General features: G+C 38.8%; 1 protein-coding gene across 7 annotated transcripts in view; it reads right to left on the minus strand.

Moving 5' to 3' along the window:
• The window catches only part of ATP13A3 (ATPase 13A3), an 86,685-nt gene extending 65,505 nt beyond the window's left edge, over window positions 1–21,180 (minus strand). For 5 of the 7 annotated variants that reach the window (XR_009008113.1, XR_009008112.1, XM_057545159.1 and 2 more), the window contains exons 1-2: window positions 20,685–21,180; window positions 19,843–19,886 (exon numbers count right to left, since the gene is read on the minus strand). The gene's annotated coding sequence lies outside the window, so the exon portion shown is untranslated. Of the gene's footprint in view, window positions 1–3,690; window positions 3,749–3,781; window positions 3,845–19,842; window positions 19,887–20,684 lie in introns of all 7 variants that reach the window. The other 2 variants (XM_057545158.1, XM_057545157.1) reach the window with 2 other exon arrangements.
• Window positions 21,181–21,478: the final 298 nt, after the last annotated feature.

Genomic DNA, 21,478 nt, shown 5'->3' on the forward strand with positions numbered 1-21,478 from the left:
GATTCCAAGTCCACTGAGCAATCTTATTGTCCCTGACTACCCATAATGCTTGTGTAGGAAAAAATTCATTGACCCCACTGACAAAAATTTTTTTCCTGTATTAAAAAACAGATTAACTTCAAATATTAGACATTCAGCCACACATTGAAGAGAGTTGCAAAATGTAAAACAATGCCAGTTTTCTCATTTTTTTTTTTTTTGTGCTTCTGGAAACTATATATATTTTTGGAAAATATGTTACTTAACATGTAGTATCTATTACTGTTCTATTAAATTAATATTCTTAAAGATCTATAAAAACTAATGTGGTGATAACAGGTATAACACACATAAACAAAAGCTCCTTAGGGTTCACAATAGTTTTCAAGACTGTAAAAGGGTCTGAGCCCTGAGTCCAAAGAGTTTGAGAGCCACTGCTTTAGACTAGGCTGATCTCTGCAGAACACAGTGGGAATATTACCTCCCTCATTCCATATGCCATACCTCCACTCATCTATATGGTGTATAGCACAAGCCTGACACATGGTAGGCACTCAAAAAATACTTGCTGAATGAATGACCTGATAAAGAATTTGTGCTAAGACAGCAATAGCCACATGTAATGTTTACATGATATGAATTAATAGCAAAGTAAAACCAACTGCAGGATTTCAAGTTAATCCCCCCCCCCATAAGACTACTGAAATCTCCTGATTTATGTTATCAACAAAATGACCAATAAAAAATATTGATGCCTCCTGAATGGGCACTCAAAGTTTCTCTACCTTCTGGTAGCTCTGAAGACGGGGTTAGGGATAGGTAGAGTCAGGGCTTTCCACATAAATAAAATGCAAGAGTTTGATTACAAACACACACACACAATATATTGGACTCAGTGCCATCTTGGAAAAGAAGCCTCAGAGGTATCTTGTTTCTCAGAGGAAAACAAGACACATTATCATACAAAACCTTTTAGGCAATTTAGTAACAATTTCTTCTCAGTCTAGGGTACTGTTACAGCCCTGAAAAGTATAGTACTAGAGTCATCCCACCATTGTAAGACTGTTTCATCAAACCAATACAACTTGAGGCAGCAGTTATTCTCAAGGGCTATACACCTGCTGCTATAGACTTTGGGGAGAATTAGCAAGTCCAACCTCTTTCCCTGTAGAAAAGATCAGCTGTTGTTGCCTGAACCTGTAAGGTTTAGTCCAATCCTGCAAGGTTTCAAATGTGTACATGCCTACCTTCAAAGGGTAATAAGGCAAAGGAACTCTGCCCTGACACTGTCCCCACTAAAGAATCCAGTCTGCGGTTCTTAACCTTTAATCCGTGGTTCTTCCGTAAGTTCTGGACCGTGTCTCAGGATCATCACTCACGATTCACCAGAGTCATTTTTAACAACCAAAACATATAATTCTGATTCCCATTTCCCACCACCACCTAAAATATGTTTCTCGAGGGGAGGAACCTCTTCAAATTCTTAAAGGGAGAGACTTCTGCTTCCAACCAAGACTAGCCCTCCTAACTAAAACAACAAAATGAATAAAATATATAAAACTATATAGTCTTCAAGGAACTGGATGTCAATGAAAGAAACTGATACAAAAATGGGTGAGCTCTATGATTGTCCCAGTTTACAAACTGAATAATTTACAGGATGCAAAAAAAAAAAAAGTGTAGGACAGGAAACCCAGGGGGAGCCCAGAAATCTTCCTGAGTTGAAGAGATGAAGCTGAGAGTCTGGGGAGGCACCAAAGTGACTGGGTTTGCAGGGCAGATTACCAGAGAAGAGATATGTACAGAGAAGGAACACTGAAAATCTGCAAAGTGGTCCCTTCTCGAGTCTTCAGCTGAATACTGATCAGCACTTGTGTGTGAGGAAACTACCAAGACCAGGCAAAAATCCACCCAAAAGGTTTAAGGGGAAAAATGCATCAGGGCTCACACAGGGCTGGGAAGAGTACCTGTTGCCACCAATCACAGTGTAAAACCTCATTAGCTGCATGAAATCAGGAGGAGTACTCAGAGGGTTTTGCTTCAGTAGTGGGTTCAAATTAACCCAAAACTAAAAGCTACTCTGATCCTGCCTAACAAAACTTTTAAGACTTGAAAGAATAAAATTGTTTCCAAGTAACTTAACTGCTTCACAGAACACAGTCCAAGGAGTTTTATAGGAATACAAAATATCCAGTTACAATGTCTGATATCCAATTAAAACTTAACAGGCTTGCAAAGAAGCAAGAAAATACGACCCACAATGAGAAAAATCAATGGACAGAAGAGGACCTAGAACTGACAGAGATAATAGAACTGGTAGACAAGGACATTAAAATAACTGCTGCAACTATATTTCATATGTTCAAAAAGCAAGAGGAAAGATTGATCATGTGAAGCAGAGACATGAAAAATATAAAAAAGAACCAAATCGAACATAAAATAAAAAGTACAATGTCTGACTATATATGATGCAAACTATCATATATAGAATGGATAAACAAGGTCCTACTGTATAGCACAGGGAACTATATTCAATATCCTGTGGTAAACCATAATGGAAAAAATATAAAAAGGAATGTATATATATATACACACACACACACACACACAATTGAATCACTTTGTTATACAGCAGAAATTAACCCAACACTGTAAATCAACTATACTTGAATTTAAAAAAAAAATTCACCCATCTGAAGTGAAAATAAAAGAAAATTTTCAGAGAAGAGTCATTCCTGGCACCAAGGGATATGAATCTTGAGGACTCTGCCTCTGAGTCCCAAATCTACTGACTCAACCTATTATGTTCAGGTATTACCCATAAACTCTTACCCCTGGGTTTTGAATCTAACTCGTCTTCACTCTTGTCTTTCATCCACTGTCTAGAAATATAGATGTACTTCCCCACTTCTGTAAATTCTAAGTGTTCAATGTAGAATATATTTGCAGATAAATAAGCATGCTTTTTATAATTTTAGAAAAAGAACTACCATTAAAATTCAATGTTTTCCTTAATTCCATATGCTCACAACTATTTAAAATCTTTTCCCAAATATCTCTTGACAGAGTTCAAATTAGTCCAAGATAACTATATTTTCATCTCATCTTCTACAGGTAAAAACTGACCACAGCAAAAAAAATACTCAAATTATTTTTAAATGAGCCATTACACGTGGTGCACTGCCTACAACAATCTATGTTCATACTTTTCTAAATACAATTCTTGACCGTATTATCTCATTACTCTTTTTATAAGTGTTATTTCTCTGAAATTTAACTTACTTTTTAAGGCAAAGTTCTTAAGTCTTACCAAATTTTACCAAAGATGAAATATTAAAAATAATTTAAGTAATTCAAATTAAAAGTTGCTCTAAAAGTCACCAATTATTATTCTCTATAAACATATTATACTTCATAGGAAATTACTAAGAATTCACTCTTCACATAAACTTTTAGTAAAACCCAGTGAGACAACTGCAACAGCTTACATTTAAAACATACACATACCATAAATGTATAAATTTTAAAAACATGTACATATATAGAAAGCCCTTAACATTTTTATCACATCATGAAGATAAAAATCTATATAACATATTTCAAAATATATTACTTACCAAGATGAAAATACATATTAAATACTATTCTACCATTTACCCGATTAGATATTTAAAACATTAATATCAAACTTCTAAAATCCATTTAACTTACAGAAGTACAACTTCCGGTGGTTTGCTTGAGTGCATGTGCTTTTTAATCAAGTCAATTTCTAGATCATAAAAAACAAAGAAATTTTTCTTACCAATAGCACTGTATCATCATTCCTTCCAACTGTTGATATTAGCAGAGCTTTCAAAAGCCGGCTCTTAATAACAAAAATAAAATGAAACTAAGCATAAAAATCCATTCAAATGACACTTTTCTGCCACATACTTGTTTGGGTTCTTTTTGAACTGTTTTCAAAATGACTAAGACATTAAAATTTAGGATTTTTTAATGCTCCAATTTTAAATGGGTTTTCAGAAGATATACCTTCTGCCATCTGACTGCCACTGCAGAGCTCCTATTACTTGAATAAATCATATCTAGCTAGCATACTGAAGTCCCAATTCCACGGTGCATGACTGAGCCTTGATGTTATCTAAATAGCAAGCAGCTTATAGGCTATTGTGCTTAACCAAACCCTTCCTTGCATTTACAATGAACCTGATTTTTTTGTGTGAGTAAAAACAGCAGCACAGGACAAAGTGAAGCTATCAGGAATAAATCACACAAAATCTAATGCTAATTTCTGTGAAAGTTAACTCATTTTTTCACATTATGTAATTACTAAGAACCATTTAAGGTATAGTCTTAAATCTAGGGTTAAGAGTCAGATCTCATTTCCTAAAACAAGATGAGCTGGCCTTAACAAGCATAGAATCCCCACACCTAAGGCATCTTTGCTTCAAACCTGAGTTTCGCATTAGCTGTAACAATATTATAATATTATATGTGGAGGGTTTTCTTTGAGGATACTCAATGTATGTGCTTAGATTTCCAAAGTAGGTAATTTTATGAGGTGAATTAGGGAATGATCTGCCAGTCAAGTAAAACCTCAAGCAAAGTAAATTCTGAATAAATATTTTTAATTTAATCTTTTACTTCTGTTGGTATTTGCCAACTTCAGGGAGATTGAAGCTAAAAAACTAAAATTAAAAATGTACTATTCGATATTTGCAAAACTAAATAAGTATTAAAAATTCTCAAATGATATTTTTTATAAGTTTGGAACATGTACTTCTTAAGTTTTAAAAATTAAAACTGCAATAAAACTTTTGGGCCACCTTGTATTGTTGAAAAACAAAATGAATCATCCCACTTTATTTTGTAGTTCTAGGTTTTTTCCTGAGAATTAAACATACCTATACATGTTAAATAAAGATTTGATAAACACACCTTTCAGGACCACAAAGCAAAGGGTGTTTTAAAGATTCTGAAGTATAAATAGCAATGCCAGCATTCTGTATTATTTCATCAATATTTCAATCAATATTATTTCATTGTCAAATTTGTAGCATCCACAGCAATTAAGATGACCTTCCGCAATTCAAAAGCAGTTCTACCTTTACAACTGAAATAAAATGCGCCCTAGTAATATAAAATCCTAACTCTACTCACTGTCCAACCTTAATTTTAATATCTATACAAATACTTGTGTAAAAAGAATGAAAAAATCTCAATCTCCCAACAACAGTAACCGAATTGTGACAACTTTATGAGGGCAAAACTTAACACTTCAAGTCAGCTCCTAACAATAAGAATGACATAATATAATTTAATGAATACATGGAAATTTTACGAGGATACCAGCTAAATCTTAACAAAGCTCTACTCAATACCCATTTTATCACTTCCCATCTTGAACTTTCTCTTATAATACATGCTTTTGTTTCTGTGTTTAGGCTTAAGGAAGACCATTGTATCCAATATACACCAAACTAAAACTGTATTTACATTTGTAAAATGCAGTCTTTGTATAATTATTTTTTTTTAAGTTACAAAACAATGTGATAGCTGTAACAAAATAAGTTATAATTAGGAAAGATAATGCAATTTTCTGTCTTAGGGTCAATTCAAGAACATTAAGAGTCATAACCTAACCTGCACTATAACATACGTGCATACATTTTTATCACTTTTATTATATACGCTATTTAAACAAAGAAATCAACCCATTTATTCAGAGAAACCCCATGTGGTAAGACTATCATTACACAAAATAATGGCTTTGAGTATTACAGTCAATTGTATGGTATTTAATCAGTAAAAACTGGGAGAAGGCACCTTTGGACTCACAAATGGTATCTATGCTTTATTCTCATTATAAAAAAAGGAAATGAGTAAAACATATAATTTATATACAGCATAATTAAGTTTGCATAATTAATTAAGTTTGTCTACTTAATATGAATGAGAGATTTTTTTCATTTATTCAAGTTACTTTGATCTTAAAACTTTTATACTTCCCCTAAACCTTCCTCATGTATGTGACTTTCTAAAACTCCATACTCAAGGACTGAGAGTTATGAAAGTATTATAATTGCTAGATTGATTTCAAAATCTTACCATCTATTATGAAAAATGCTATAGCAGACAACTGAAAGTAGTAGAAAGGCTCACTGTGATAAGACCAGTCCTAAAGAGTGAATATTTAAAACTGGCAGAACCAAAAAGGCCTCAAAAGAAAACTGGCACCCACCCCTAAGACAACCAAAGGCTGAATATATCTGTAAATTGGTGACATAACTATCAGGGGTAACAGTGTGTCAGGATGGGAATGAGGGAGACTTTCGTGTTCTTTGAATGCTTTCAGCATCTATGTGCAATAATATTTTTAAATAGTTAAAGAAAGAAAGGAAGGAAAGAAGACTGAGCGTATGTACAGAATTCTAATTCTACCACACATGGCCAACTGTGGGCCTGAACTTGTAGGAATCTCCAGATGGTCTCTATCAGACCATTCCACTCTCTTTGCCTGGATCACACTCTTATTGTTATTTTACCCCAGACAACGTAAAGTAGCCATTTTGAAGGCTCCTTTAACAAGCATATTTCAAGAAAGCTACAGTTAGCTATTTTTTTTTTTGTCTCCTCCATATTTTGGCTCCACTGAGGAAAAGTACTAGCCAGTGATACAGCATAAGCAACAGCAAATTCTAAATTATTTTATCAAACTAATTCATCTATAAGTATTAAGTGAGCATATATGCCATGTTCACTACTATATTAGGAACAGTAGGAGATATACAACTTTATCCCAAAATACAAACAAAAAACAAAAACAAATGAAAAGAGTACACAGCTCAAGAATCAGCTTCAACTTGTTCTTAAATGTCAATTAATTCAACATGAACTGTTTTGCAAGTTCCTTCACCCATCTTGGTTTCAACTTCTCCACTAAAATGAGACGGTTGTAATATTGGGTTGGCCAAGAAGTTTGTTCGGGTTTTTCTGTAACATTTTACAGCAGACCCGAACGAATTTTTTGGCCAATCCAATAACTCATGATTTATTCCAACCATGAAAGTTTCTGAGCTACACAAGTATCGCCTGTGTATATAGCCTTCTCTTGCACTCTTTCACCACTAGGTGACGTTCCAACATTGGTAAGAAAAGAGGCTGACAGTTTTCACAAGCCTTAGCAAGGCAATCACTGATCAAGAATGATTAAAGGTAAGAAATTTTATATAGTTTTTTTTTAGTACCAATGGAAATACTAATAAGAGAAAGTAGGAGTTGCCTATAATAGAACTTCTGTTTCATGTGTCTCAATGGAAAAATAAGACATGGCAATAAACATAAAACATATGATAATGGGAGGGAAAGGCAGGCAGGTATATTATTCCCTTTGTAAAGATTACTGCCAAATTCACACTCATCTGAAACTAGAATTTAGGGATCTTACAATGCTGTAGAACCAGGGAGGGGGAAAACAGTAACAATTAAAGAGCACACGATCCTATTAGAAAACAAGGTGAGGTAAAGTATGAAATTACGTGATAAAACATTATTTGCCTATTAAATTGGCACACACACACAAAAAGAGCACCTTTATACACTGCATCTGTACTAGCTTTTTGGAAAGCCAACTGACAGTATACAAATATTTAAACCTCCTACATACTTTGATCCAACAATCCCAATTAGAAATCCATGTCACATGTACCTATACATGTATGTTACCACTAACAGTTTCTTCAAATTCCTCTCTGCACTGTTAGACTTATGAAATAGACTATAAAAGTTTTGTGCTTTTTTTTTTCTTTAGGGGTGAAAGTGGGTACTTACAAACAAACAAGCCTAGCTGAAACAAATGAGAGTATTTTAAAACACGCACAAAAGAAATTGTGTGCCATGGGCATTTAATACAATAGGAATTGACAAATCAAGAGTTCTAATAACAGGGTCCAGCAGTTAAGAATCCACCTTCCAATGCAAGGAACATGGGTTCAGTCCCTGGTCAACCCTGCTCAGGGAACTAAGATCCCACATGCCGCAGGGCAACTAGGCCCGCGAACCACAACTACTGAGCCCGTGTGCTCTGGAGCCCACGCGCCACAACGAAAAGCCCGAGCACCGCAACGAAGATCCCGCATGCCGCAACTAAGACCCAACGCAGCCAAATTAATTAATTAATCAATTAATTAATTTTAAAAAAGAGTTCTAATAACAACTGCATAAATAAACCAAATTGTTTGTTTGTGCCTAAGTCCCCAAACTAAAAGTTACACTTTTAGGGGTAAGGGATTAAGAGGTACATATTATTACGTATAAAGTAAGTTACAAGGGTATATTGTATAACATGGGGAATATAGCCAATATTTTATAATAACTATAAATGAAGTATACTCACTATACTGAATCACCATATTGTACATCTGTAACATATAATATTGTACATCAACTATACTTCAACTAAAAAAGTTACACTTTTCAGAGGTAAGGTAAGGGTTTTTGTTAAGCAATATATACATGAATGTTTCTTCCATTTTAATGCAAATTAGTGACTATTTCTTCTAAAATGTAATGCTATTAATCCAATCCCTAATAACTTGTTTGACATTTCAATCAGCAATTTAAAAGATGGTCTTTGAAATCTAAAGATTCATTAATTCTAAGACTCGTATTTTCCACATTTTAGCATAGTTAAAATTGGGATGTAACATAGAAGAAACCTTACTGCTTCAGTTGACAGGTAACCGTGGTGATGCAGTGATCAATGCATGCACACACTCAAAGTCGGTGTCAACTGTTTATGGCATTGTCATTACAGTTGAGTAAAGTGCATTATTGGCAGTACAATGCTGAGCTTAAATTGATTATTAAAAATATTCAAAAAGATTATACTGTAGTTGCATATTGAAACAAAAAGTAATCATTTGCACAGAAAAGTATCAAAATAGAGCAGCAGAGTGGAAAGGAAGAACTAGGATCAGAAGGGGTGGGGGAATAGGGAAGAGTAGAGAAGGAAAAAAAAAGAGGGAAGAACAAAAGAACTTTCCGGAGAATTATACTTCTAAATCTTCAGTATGTTAAGGAGTCACACATAGACTACAGATATGTTCATTTTTCTTATAACAACAAACTCCAAAATAATTTTTCTTCACTAACTCAGCGTATATCACTTCAGGATTATTGTATTATGCTTACAAGAAAACAAAATTAGTTTTACTCATGATCTATACTACAGTATGGTTCACATTTCATTTTTCCAAACATTATAAAGGCTCAACCTCAAAGAAGCACAAAATCACCAGGAAACCATTCTGTACAAAAAGTACAATCCTGCAAATTTCCAATTACAACTGATCGGCACTTGGATCAGCTTTTTTCAATTACATGAATTTTTTTCCACTTTACTCCTTTTTCCCCAATTTGAAACTTACTCATGCTGATTCAGCATAGAACGGAAGTATAAAGGCCTTAACATCTTCATTCAGCAAATATTTCAATAATACAGAACTTTAATTTGCTACTGAAGAGGATAACGGCCTTACTCATGGTACAACCATCACAGAAATCTAAACTTCCTCATTTCCTATGGTCATTCTATAAACCACTATTCAGGATTAAAAAAAAAAAAAAATTAATGTATTTGGGTCCTATGTCAACCATAATAATAGTGACTGACATTTGTAAAGGGATTTTTAGTTTACAAAATATTATCTATTTACCAGTTTTCAATCAATACTGTCTTTTAAAAACAGGAAAAAAAATAATCTTCACTTAACTAAGATTAGCATTTTTCACTTTCCCTAGAAAGTCAAGCATGGGGTGACTTTATACCGAAAAGCCTTACCAACAAATTCATGTAGACAGCACCATCCATTTTCCAAAAATTCATTTGAAAGCAGCATGTACTTGAAATACACGCTTTCATACGGAAAACAGCGTAGGTTCCTAAGACAGCCCACAAATGACCTTTTTACCTCTCACAATGCTGCTGAATTCTACTTCATATTACACTAGCCTGGGTGTTGAGGGAAGTAGCCAGGTTACCAAGCCTCTACTTCCTCTGTCCACTTCTTAATTATTAATATTCCCCAAGCCTCTACTTCCTCTGCCTACTTCTTAACTATGAATTCCTCTATGCTTCTCTCTCTGTAACAATATCACGGGCAAAGGGTGGCACCACTGGCCCATCTACAGTGGCAACCACCAATCAGTACTGTCAGCACTGCTCTCTCAGGAGCTCCAGACCCACGGATTCAAACATCTACGGTCCACGTTTGCAGACAGCTAAATTCAAATGGCTTGTTTCATCTTTCTTCCAAAAACCTGCCCTCCCACCTGCTGCTGCCACTACCAATTCCCTCTACTCCTTTAACGAACAGGACTTGCCTAAAAAGCCATGCCAGGAATTTGGAAGTCATCCTCGACTCCTTCCTATCCCACACCTTCTACATCCATCTGGGCACTAAGTCTTATCATTCCTACCTTTCTCAAACCCACCTCACCCCACCCTATCTGCACTGGCATGCCTCACCTTGGGTCCTGATCCCCTCTCCCGTCTCCCTCATTCTAATCAATATACGAACCTGATGTGATCGTTTCTCTCTGCTTAAAATTTCAAGAGCTTCCTATTGTCTGCAGCAGCATTTCCCAACTGGTAAAAGTCCTTCCAAAATAAAAAAATTTTAAAGGCATTGCCTGCTCATATAAATTGAAGAAAAGTACTGCATTAAACAAAGTTAAGTAGCCCTCTTACCAGCAAGACTTTGGAAAGTCTTACAACACACAATACTATTATGTGTTTGCCTACCATGGGAAACTGGGGCAAAAGAGAGACCCAACTGGGCTCCAAGGACAAAGTCACAGCTAATTGGGAGACACATAAAATCCTTCAGAACCTGGCCCTGCCTAGTTGTCAACACCATCTTCCATTCATTAATGGTTATTATTCACCTCCTACAAACCTTACGTCCCATCTATACAGAACACAACTTGCAGTTCCTCAAAAAGCCCTACTGATTCCTGATTCCATTCTTTCATATACATCGTTCCTTCTGCTAAGAACACCGTTCCCTAACTTAGGCTGGCTGAAGCTCCTGCTGGTCCTTCCAGCCCCTGGTCAATTATCTTCTCTACTAACCTTTGATTGTCCCTTCCACCCCGCAGCAGACTTGTCCCACCTCTGTCCCTCCTCTACACGTGTCAGAGCAGTCAGCACTTGTCTCACAATATTGGGCTTACAGACTAAAAACAGACTTAAAGTTGGGAAGCAGGCCAGCACCCAACAACATAGCTGACTGAGTCAGACAGGGCAAGACAGGAGGTGAGTGTGAAGAAGGGGTAAAATCTTTCCTTTTTCTGGGCAAAATTTCACAACAAAGTAAATTTTGTTTTTGCCCTGCTCCCACACCTCATCCCTATGCCCCTTTCCCTTTCCTGACTCTCCCAATACCCTCTCCCCAGGTCCTTAGTGACCTCACCTAACCCTATACAACCGCCGCCACAAGACTATGCTCATCAGTATCAACTACTTCCTCGTCCAGTTCATCAAGAGTTATTCTGTTCAGAAGTTAATACATAAATGGGTTACAGCTTCTCAAAGCTGGCAAATCTAAGATGACTCTCTAGGCAACAATTTTTTTTTTTTTTGGGCTGCACCATGAGGCATGCAGGATCTTAGTTCCCTGACCAGGGGTTGAACCCGTGCCCCCCTGCAGTGGAAGCGTGGAGTCCTAACCACTGGACAGCCAGGGAAGTCCCCAAAATATTTTTTCTTTAAGCATGAAGGAGATACAGGGAGTAGGCATTACAGTTCTACCACTCAGAGAGGTTGGCCCATAAAAGTCTGGGAGTCCTCCTGACTGAGTCTCCCTGCTGCCCAGGAGCAGCAGTGGGCACTACTGGCAGAGACAGATGGAGCTGGTGCTATGGCAATCCTACGGATCACCCATTCTTTTTGGATTGAAAAGTTTTGTTTGTTTTAGAGACCAGTGATGGTCAATTTTTCATTATTATGGACAGAAAGTCTCACCAACATGGTCACGGATGAACTTAAAACAGTGCCTCTATCCTAACCAAGTAATATCTTAAAATCCAACCCTAGACCATTGTTTGATTTAGGAAAATGCAAATTAATTGAGAAAACCAACATGTTGCCCAAGTACCCTTAATATTTCAAAATAAATCTGTAAATATCAAATTAGCATTCTAGAAAGAATCAGTATGGTTTATCACTACTTCCTATTTCATAAAAAATCATTTGATAGAATGTCATTGTCTACACGTGCCAAGTACGTGCTAAATGTTGGCGATTACAAAGATTAAATTTCTAACCTCAAGAAGCCAAACCTAGGCTAGACAAGTAAGCAAACATATCAAAGCGGTTGCACACTGAAGTAAAGTGAGTATCATGCAAGCACTGGGAGCAGGGAGAGGCACGGGGAGGGAGGAAGAGGCAGGCAAGGGACAGAAAAGTCTTCAGAGAAGAACTCTCCCTTGATCTAAGACCTCACGGGTGTGAAGTTCATCAAGCAAACAAGCAGTAAAAAGAGGAGAAATAAGAGAGAGATGGAATCCAAGTAGAGGAATTACCATATGCAGAAGTGCTAAGGTGAGAAATCCCAGAAAATGTCAGGAATACAAGTTACTTGAACTAGCTGGAGCACAGGATGGCCTCTGGGGAATGGCTGGAAATGGAGCTAAAAAAGATGGAACAGAATCAGATTATGATGAAAGACCTTGTTTGATAAAGATATGGATTAACTTGTACGTGATGGAGATTCTGAACTTTTCTCAACTGAGAGACCCAAGGCCATGCCAAGGGGCCTCATTCCCAAAGAATACAATGTGAATGGTGTACAAAGCAGCAGTTCTGTGTTCCTTTGTTAGACCGTTTACCTCCAAGAAGGCAGAACTCACTCATCAACATATACCCAGCATCTAGCCCTGTGCTTGGCACAGACAGGAACTAAAAAAGTATCCGATAGTTAGATGTGCCAACACAATCTTAGGGCTCAACTAAGAGGCCCTAACCCAGCCTCATTCCTTACTGCCTATAAAACTCACAACTCTTATGCACTACAACAATTGGTAATTGCCACAACTTTTAAAGTAACATGGGGAAAGGTATGGGCTGCACCAGAGATTAGAAAGGATTTTGGGAAAACACACACTAAGATGTTTTTGAACCTAACAAAATTAAGCAGTTTTTCTACTCTTCTCACCAAAAACTGAACAGAAAACAACTGTGGGTTAGCTCAAAATTATTCACCAACTAACTCTAAGACAGTGGTGATAACTATAAAAAGTATATTTTTATATAGGACCCATGGAATAAAAATCTATTTTAACTAACAATTTGCTAGACTAGTCTTTCAGGCAATTAAGTGCTACTCAGGCTACTTGCCTGCAGTACTTTACATTTCACTTCGTAAACTGAATTATATTATGATAATTAGCATGTACGTAAGAACTCCATCTCAGCTGCTTGGGAAAACAATAAGGAAAAAATATTTGGTCTACGAAGAACCAGTGACTACATTTAAAGAAATCAATCCAAAGGCCAGAGAAGTAAAACAAAATTTCAAGACTTCTTTTTAAAGAAAAGATGTAGACACATTTTACTAACCAGAGTTTCTAAATGAAAATAAGGGAACATAAAATCCTATTAAATAAACATAATTAAACATATTTTTAAATTTTATGATGCAGCCAGGGAGAGAGACAACAGGTAACATTCACACAGAGGATGGGGGAAAAAGAGACTGCAAACACACCCAGAGACATCAAGATAAAAATATACGTCAAATGTACATTAGAGGCCCATGAAATTAACATCTTGAGCTCTATAGGATGTCGCTACCAAAGATGCAAAATCATGGTATTTTTGCTATAAAAGCCTGAATTAAACAGTATGTCATTATTGCCTGCTGTTCCAGTTGAGAAAAAGCAATCCTCAATCACAACCCACACACACACTCTCTCATGACACACAGATACACACAGGAGTGTGACTTGTTTTGAATATGTTAAATGTTATTAAACTAACAAATAACAGTAATTTACCAATTACTGAGCCTCTTACCCTCACAATTCTGTTTTATTATCTCCATTCAGCAAATGAAGAAACTAAGTAGGGTTAAGGGACTACAGAGCTAGTAAGTGATGAGGCTGGAATTCAAAATCACTTGTATATGGCTCTGAGGCCACATTTTAACCAATACACATGCCCTCTCCCAGGGCATATGACTGTTAAATCTTTAGTCACCATAACATTTCTTTAACGACTGGTGTTTTCTTACTGTGCTTTCCCCAGAGTGATATTTAAGTTCAAATACTTTAAATTTCATGGAAAACATTAACAACTTACACAGTTGTTTTTAAATAAGGCAAATCTTGCTAGCAGTAAGGAGACATTAACTCTTAAAAACACTGATAGGGCTTCCCTGGTGGCACAGTGGTTAAGAATCCACCTGCCAATGCAGGGGACACGGGTTCGAGCCCTGGTCCAGGAAGATCCCACATGTCACGAAGCAACTAAGCCCGTGTGCCACAACTACTGAGCCTGCGCTCTAGAGCCCCCGAGCCACAATTACTGAGCCCACGTGCCACAACTACTGAAGCCCCCGCGCCTAGAGCCCGTGCTCCACAACGAGAGAAGCCACCGCAATGAGAAGCCCGCACACCGCAACGAAGAGTAGCCCCCACTCGCCGCAACTAGAGAAAGCCGGGAGCAGCAACAAAGACACAACACAGCCAAAACAACAAAAACAAAACAAACAAAAAAACAAACAAAAACAAAAAACACTGATAGTAGCTGAATATCCACCTAGAATTATAAAAAGTACCAACAGTGCCCCAATAATCCCAACTTTATTACCTAGCCCTTTAATTATGCTAGGTTTTTTGTGTGGTATAAAACACCCAGTATAACCCTAGGGAAATAGCAGATTTTCCTAAACACCTAATTTCTTTCTCCATTATTCACACTGTGGAATCACATCACATATGGATTTAATTACAATTCAACTATCTGTGCTGCAAGAAAAAAGAAAAACAAGAGGGAAAAATACTCTAAATAATGGCAGCAGGACGCTTGCCCTCACATCCTTGTCCCAGAGTGAGCATGCAACGGAGACTAAATCTAGTGTTCCTTCGTCAATCCAAAGCACATAACCGATTATGATTCCAGAAAAAAGTAACCTATATTAATAGCTGAAGAAAAAACTAGCTGTGAGAATTGAAAAACCATGTCAGTTAACCAGTTTTCAAACTGGTGCCTTCCTAAATGACTTTTTCATGGGTAATTTTGACTACACAGGATTTTTACCTTAAATGAGAATGCAGGCCCAAAGCCCCTACATAAAAGGGGATTTCATTTTACTCAGCTGTTTAGATCAGAAAGAATTAGGAACCAAAATACTTGTCTTTTATATATCAAAGTAAGTTACTAACATATTTTTCATCCTATTTTACAAATGGGAAAAATAAAGCAATAGGGATGCTGTAAAGAAGCCATGCTAGACACATATGTGGGAGCTGTTCCATGACTTATTTTAAAATAAACTAAAAATGTAATAGAAGTCTGTCAAGTGATCAAAATCAATCCTTTAAAGTTGGTTCTCAATAAGGAAAAAAAAAACAAACCACAAAACATACATTGAGTTTTGAGATGTGCTATTACTTCAGAGTACAAACTAAAGACAAGGGTGAAAAGAACACCCAACTAATAGAAAGCTTCTCCTTTACCAACATGCTGTCACTTACCTCTCCAGACATCAGTTTCCTTTTCTATAAAAAGAAGGGGCTAGTCTAAATAACCTACAACCACTCAGCATTATTATTTTCCAATCTCATACCTCCTTATTTCAATGTCCAACTCATAAAATCCTTTGTGAAAAAAATAAAAAAACAACAAAAAAAATAGGAGTCAATTAATCTAGCTTGCTATCACTGAGGCAGACCTGTCTTTCACCTCATCACCCAACAACAGATATAAATAACTTTTATTAATAATTTCTGAGAAAGATTATATAGATATCAGCGTGTTCCACATCATGTAATCAAGAAATTCTACTTTACAGTTAACTCACTTTTCCTGGAAATTATGCTTCTAATCTAACTAGTATCTGAGTGTCATTGGATATATATTTTTTTTATTTTGGCCACACTGTGCTGCTTGTGGGATCTTAGTTCCCAGACCAGGGATCGAACCCGGGCCCCGGGCAGTGTAAGCTCAGAGTCCTAACCACTGGACCTCCAGGGAATTCCCTCAACGGGTTATTTAAAAGCAATATCCACAGCGAGTAAGTGAAAGAGTCAACAAGAGAGAAATTTTGATTAAGAGATTAATTACAAAAAAAAAAAGAGGTTAATTACAACTCACTTCATTCATCCCATCTTACATACAAAAAAACAGACTTCAAACACAGGTTACTACTTTCTTCTTGCATTCTCAGCTCATACTAGCGTTAGTGGCCTTTGGTGATAGGTAAGGTAAAAGATGCATTTTCACCTGTAACTTCAAAGATACGTGCCTCTGGGAAGCTCCATTTTCATAAATCTATGTGGACTCTTCCCGTGGGGAGACACATACATAAGGTACATAAGTCCTTTTTTAATTTGGACAGTCTCAAAGTTTGCTATTTGAGTTAATATTTTACCATCTCAGACCTAGCAAAGGCCCCAATACAAGCCTGTGGGTTGAAGATATTACAAGGTCTGGTGTTGGGATAGCTCTCTGGAGAGGTGGTCTATGGAAACTCTTCAGCAATCCTCATCCTCAACTTTCCTCTGTCTCAGATATTTGATTATTTGGACAGCTCTCCCTTTCCTTCATTCCACTTTTCTCCCTTCTTACTGAGGACCAAAAACTCATTTTCAACTCACCATTATAACAGTGATCGTTTCTTCCAGTTACCATTTATTCATAACATTTCACATTACCTCTATTTTTAATCTTACTAATACACATGTTTTTAACTCAATTTTTATAATTACTAGTTACCATTAACTTCAGGACATTCTACCTTGTAACTGATACATACTTTTCTCCAGATTAAACAAGCCTAGAACTTTTTACTTTTTAACCTAAATCTTAAAATATGTAGCCCAATCCTGATCCTCTCTCATTTCTCTACTCTCAAAATACGAAGATCAACAACATTAAAGTAAGACTGTAATGATCATTTCCTTGCTTCTTGCTTGTTACCTGGACTAGTTAAGTGGGTTAATTAGAATACGGTTTTGATGACTACAGATTTACTCTCTCCAACAGGCCAGTTGGCTTCATTTCACACTGAAAAACTATGTTCTAAAACCAAAGACTAAATTCCATCAGCTAACTCTTAGATCCAGATTTAACCGGATGAGCTATAGAGCACATTCAGAACACATTCCATCACTGGAACAGACCTTCTGGTTATGTATCAGGTAGATGTCAGACACTAGATTATCTTCCTTTAGCATACCACTGTGAGTTGTTTTAAGAATGTTGTCTTCAGTTAGTGATAAGCTGCTAACTCCTATTCAACTTAGGGTCCGTTCACAAGGCCCCCTGCTTAGGTTACCCAGTATACCAGTGAACAAAAGCCAGCTTTAGATGAACCAAGTAATCAATATCATTTTGAAATTCTACTTCTGTCTTCTAAGATTTTAGAAACTACAACCACCACCTCATTGTCATTCACAAGCATGAAGTTCCTATTTCCACCATCACCTAGACCAGTGGGAAAAAACACAAAATACTAAAGACAAAACTCCACAGCATACCCCATTATCATGCATCACTGCCCATTTCCTAGGACTGTTATCCATTTTAGCAATAAAGTATATTCACATTTAAAACCTTATATTCACAGTGGTTACAAAACCACCATGCTAAACAAGCACAGCCCTGATTCAGTATATGGAATGGAAGGGGGAAAGGAATATTTACTATGTGCCAGGAAGAGTGCTCCTTTCTTTACATATGCTCTCAGCTAATCCTCAAAACTCTCTGATGTAAGTACTAGTATTCTCCTTTGTTAATTTAAAAAAAAAAAAAAAAAGAAGAAAGAAAAAGCAGAACAGGGAAGTTAAGCAACAGTATAAGGGACTTTCAACACAGCCAGAATCCTAGCTCTCTGTTACTGTATGTGCCATAGAGGTTTCTATTTCTAGGTTTACCGGATTAGCTGCATGTGACTTTGAGCAACTTAACATCTCTGAACCTCCGTTTCCCCATCTGTAAAATGGGGTTTAAATGAGACAATTCACATCATGTTTAATTCAAAGCATAGCATACAGTAAGCTTACTCAATAACTATCAGCATTGGTCAAAGTCAATATCTAGTTAACAAAGTCAGATCAAACTCAGGTCTGATTCCCAAGTTCATGCTTCTTCTACTACAATATTCTGTAGCTGCAAACACACATTATTATCCACATAAGAATCCATACTCGAAATGTAACAGATAGGAAACTGATGTTACCTAAATGAAATAACTATTTAGGGCTAACTAAACCAACAGAAGGATTTTAGCTCTAATAACTAATAAGCAGAACCAAGTAGAAAACTCATCAGAAAACACTGTTTAGATATTCAGGTTATAGAGTTTTAACTACCATGAAACTATTTTCCTATCTATATAGGAATTTATCCTATTTATCTCAAATCAGTTGTAAATTAAAACTTTAACAACCAAAGCTACCCCAAATAAAGCTTCCTGGTCAGCCTGGATGAAGAACTCAGCCCTCTTACTACATAATTTGAACACGGAGTCAAAGTAAAGCCTGTCAATTTTATTTTCAAACTAAATTGCTACTTAATATTTTTATTTTTTTATAATTGTACTACTTAGGAAGTAACACAACCAACCAATGTCAACATTCTTCCTATCTAATCCCCTGACCAAAAACAGGCTTTGCTGTTCTAATAATGTTCAAAAATCTCACTTAGCCGTCTCACCCTCATCTGATCTAATGGTGGATAATGCAAAAACAAGGATAGCCCCAAAAGTAAACTTTCATAACAATTATTAATAATAGGCTTACTATTTCAAGCAACTTCCAGGAACCGACTTGCCTTTCAAAAGGGTCGCTAAGGGCTTCCCTGGTGGCGCAGTGGTTGAGAATCTGCCTGCCAATGCAGGGCACACGGGTTCGAGCCCTGGTCTGGGAAGATCCCACATGCCGCGGAGCAACTAGGCCCGTGAGCCACAGCTACTGAGCCTGCGCGTCTGGAGCCTGTGCTCCGCAACAAGAGAGACCGCGACAGTGAGAGGCCCGCGCACCGCGATGAACAGTGGCCCCCTCTCGCCGCAACTAGAGAAAGCCCTTGCACGGAAACGAAGACGCAACACAGTCAAAAATAAATAAATAAATAAAGGGTCGCTAAACCAGAATGAGATGCCCACATACATTTATTTTGGCAACTGTAGCCTATTCAGCAAAGCAACAATCCTCCTAAGAAAAGAATACCACATATATTCCAGTGAAACAAAATTAATAAATGTGCCTTGGTACTAAAAGGTTGAATTCTAAGCAAAGGTAGAGCATTTTTAACTAAGTAATCGCCCTTCAAAAGACAATCAAATCAGAACACCTTCACTTTAGCAACGAAGTCTTTAGAAAAGTGTTCATTTTGCAATAATCTTAAACGTCCCTGCATTTCTTAGATTTTTAAAAAATTCTAACTTCCCGATTCATAGATCTAAAATAGTCATTACATACATAAACGTTCTACTCATTTCATTTGGAATCGTGTAGGAAACACAGGTTTCTGTTTCTAGGTTTACAAGTCCATACCCATTCATTTTGCACTAATGTAACCACTAAATATAGCTCTAAAACACTGATGAAAAAGTAGTTAATTATCTGAGTGATTCATACCTCCTATGTCCAGACACCAAGATCCAAGGATGTTTCTGTCAGATCTGTGGGAAGAGGAAATGATAAACACCTGTCACAAAAGCTTTCCAAATTGGGAAGCTCTGAATTACTACTGTCAATCCCCAGTCAAGATTCCCTCCGCTCCCCCTCCCCCCGCCCCCCGCAAAAAAAAGAGGTCATATATCCACCAGAACCTAACTTTGCGAATGATGTGGGGAGAAGGAAAGGCTCTAAAGAGAGCGGCCATGGAGGTACTGGAGAAAGGGCCCTGGGTTTTTCTAGAGTCAAAGTGAGAGGCCTTAAGCAAGTCATAACTCACTTTTCCTCTCTGGGCCTCACTTAGCTTAATGCGGTGACTGGCCAGGAGCTCCACTACTCCGTGGCTAAGGACGAAATGAAGATTCCTCAGTCAGTACCCGCACAAACCCATCAAGCGCCCTGCCAATACCCCTACCTTCGATCTCACCATCTCCCGGACTTTCTGAAAGGGCTGGACCACCATCTCACTCCCAAACCCAACACACTCGCCTTCGCCCCAAGCGGCGTGTCCCAACCAGGCCTTCACACCCACAACGTGGTGCCCTCCTCCGCGCCTCACCTGTCCCAGACAGACATTCCGCAGTCTTAAGGCTCCTCTCCCCACCCCACACACACCTTCCCCGAGAAGTGATGCCCAATTCCGGCTCGAGGAGGCCGAACACGAGTTCACCTGGTACCCGCCACCCCCGACAATACCATTCACCTCCTCCAACCTCCCACCGGCTCACCCAGCCCTCCGCCCACCGGCTCCACGCCCTGCTCACCCAGCCCTCCGACGCCTCGGGGAAGCTGGGGCTACTCACCCGGCACCGCCGCGCCGTCTCCTCGGCGGCCTCCCGGCCGGAGCAGCCGAGGGGCCGCGCAGGGCCGGGGCCCACCGCTGTCGCCTCCGCCGCCGCCGCCTCGCCTCAGCCCAGCCCCATCGCCCTCGGCCGGCGCTGGCGGCTGCGGGTCGCTCGAGCTCGAGGCGCCGCCGCCGCCGCACGCTGCGGCTCGGGGTGAGGGGAGGGAGGCGCCGCGGCGGGGCCCGGGCCGAGCCGGGCGCAGGGGCGTCCGCGCTCTCCTCCTCGGCGCCCGCGGCTGCGGCGTGTAGCCGGAGCAGGGCGAGAACAAGGGCGGGCAGCAGGGGGAGGTTGGCAGGGGAGGGGGGCGTTTTGCACTCCGAAACGGCCTCCCGCCGCCAGCGACGTAGCGAACCCCCCCTCCCCTCCGCGGTGGCGCCTGGATCACGCTGCGGGGAGAGCCGGCGGGCTGTGGGGGAGCGCGCGCGGCGAGCTCGGGACTCCCGAGCCGGATGTGAGGTCACGTGATTGCCTCATCCAGCTCCGAAGGCGGAGGGGCGCAGAGGGGAAGTCGGGAGGGGAGGGCCCGGGTGGGCGGGGCGAGGGGCCGGCCCCGCCCACCTCCTCCCGTTTGGTCCCGTCCCCCCAGGCAGGAGGAGAAAAGAAAGGGTGAGGGAGGGCACTACAGAGGAGCCGGCTGTTGGGGAGGGGGTGTTCCTAAAGGAGGACGGCATTTTTTTGGCGGGAGAAGGTGGAATTTGCCATCCTGGCCGTGCAGACCAGATCATAGTCCAAATCCCCATTTTATGAACAGG

The sequence above is a fragment of the Balaenoptera acutorostrata genome, chromosome 4 (assembly GCF_949987535.1).
Source record: "Balaenoptera acutorostrata chromosome 4, mBalAcu1.1, whole genome shotgun sequence".
In the NCBI taxonomy this organism is placed as follows: domain Eukaryota; kingdom Metazoa; phylum Chordata; class Mammalia; order Artiodactyla; family Balaenopteridae; genus Balaenoptera; species Balaenoptera acutorostrata.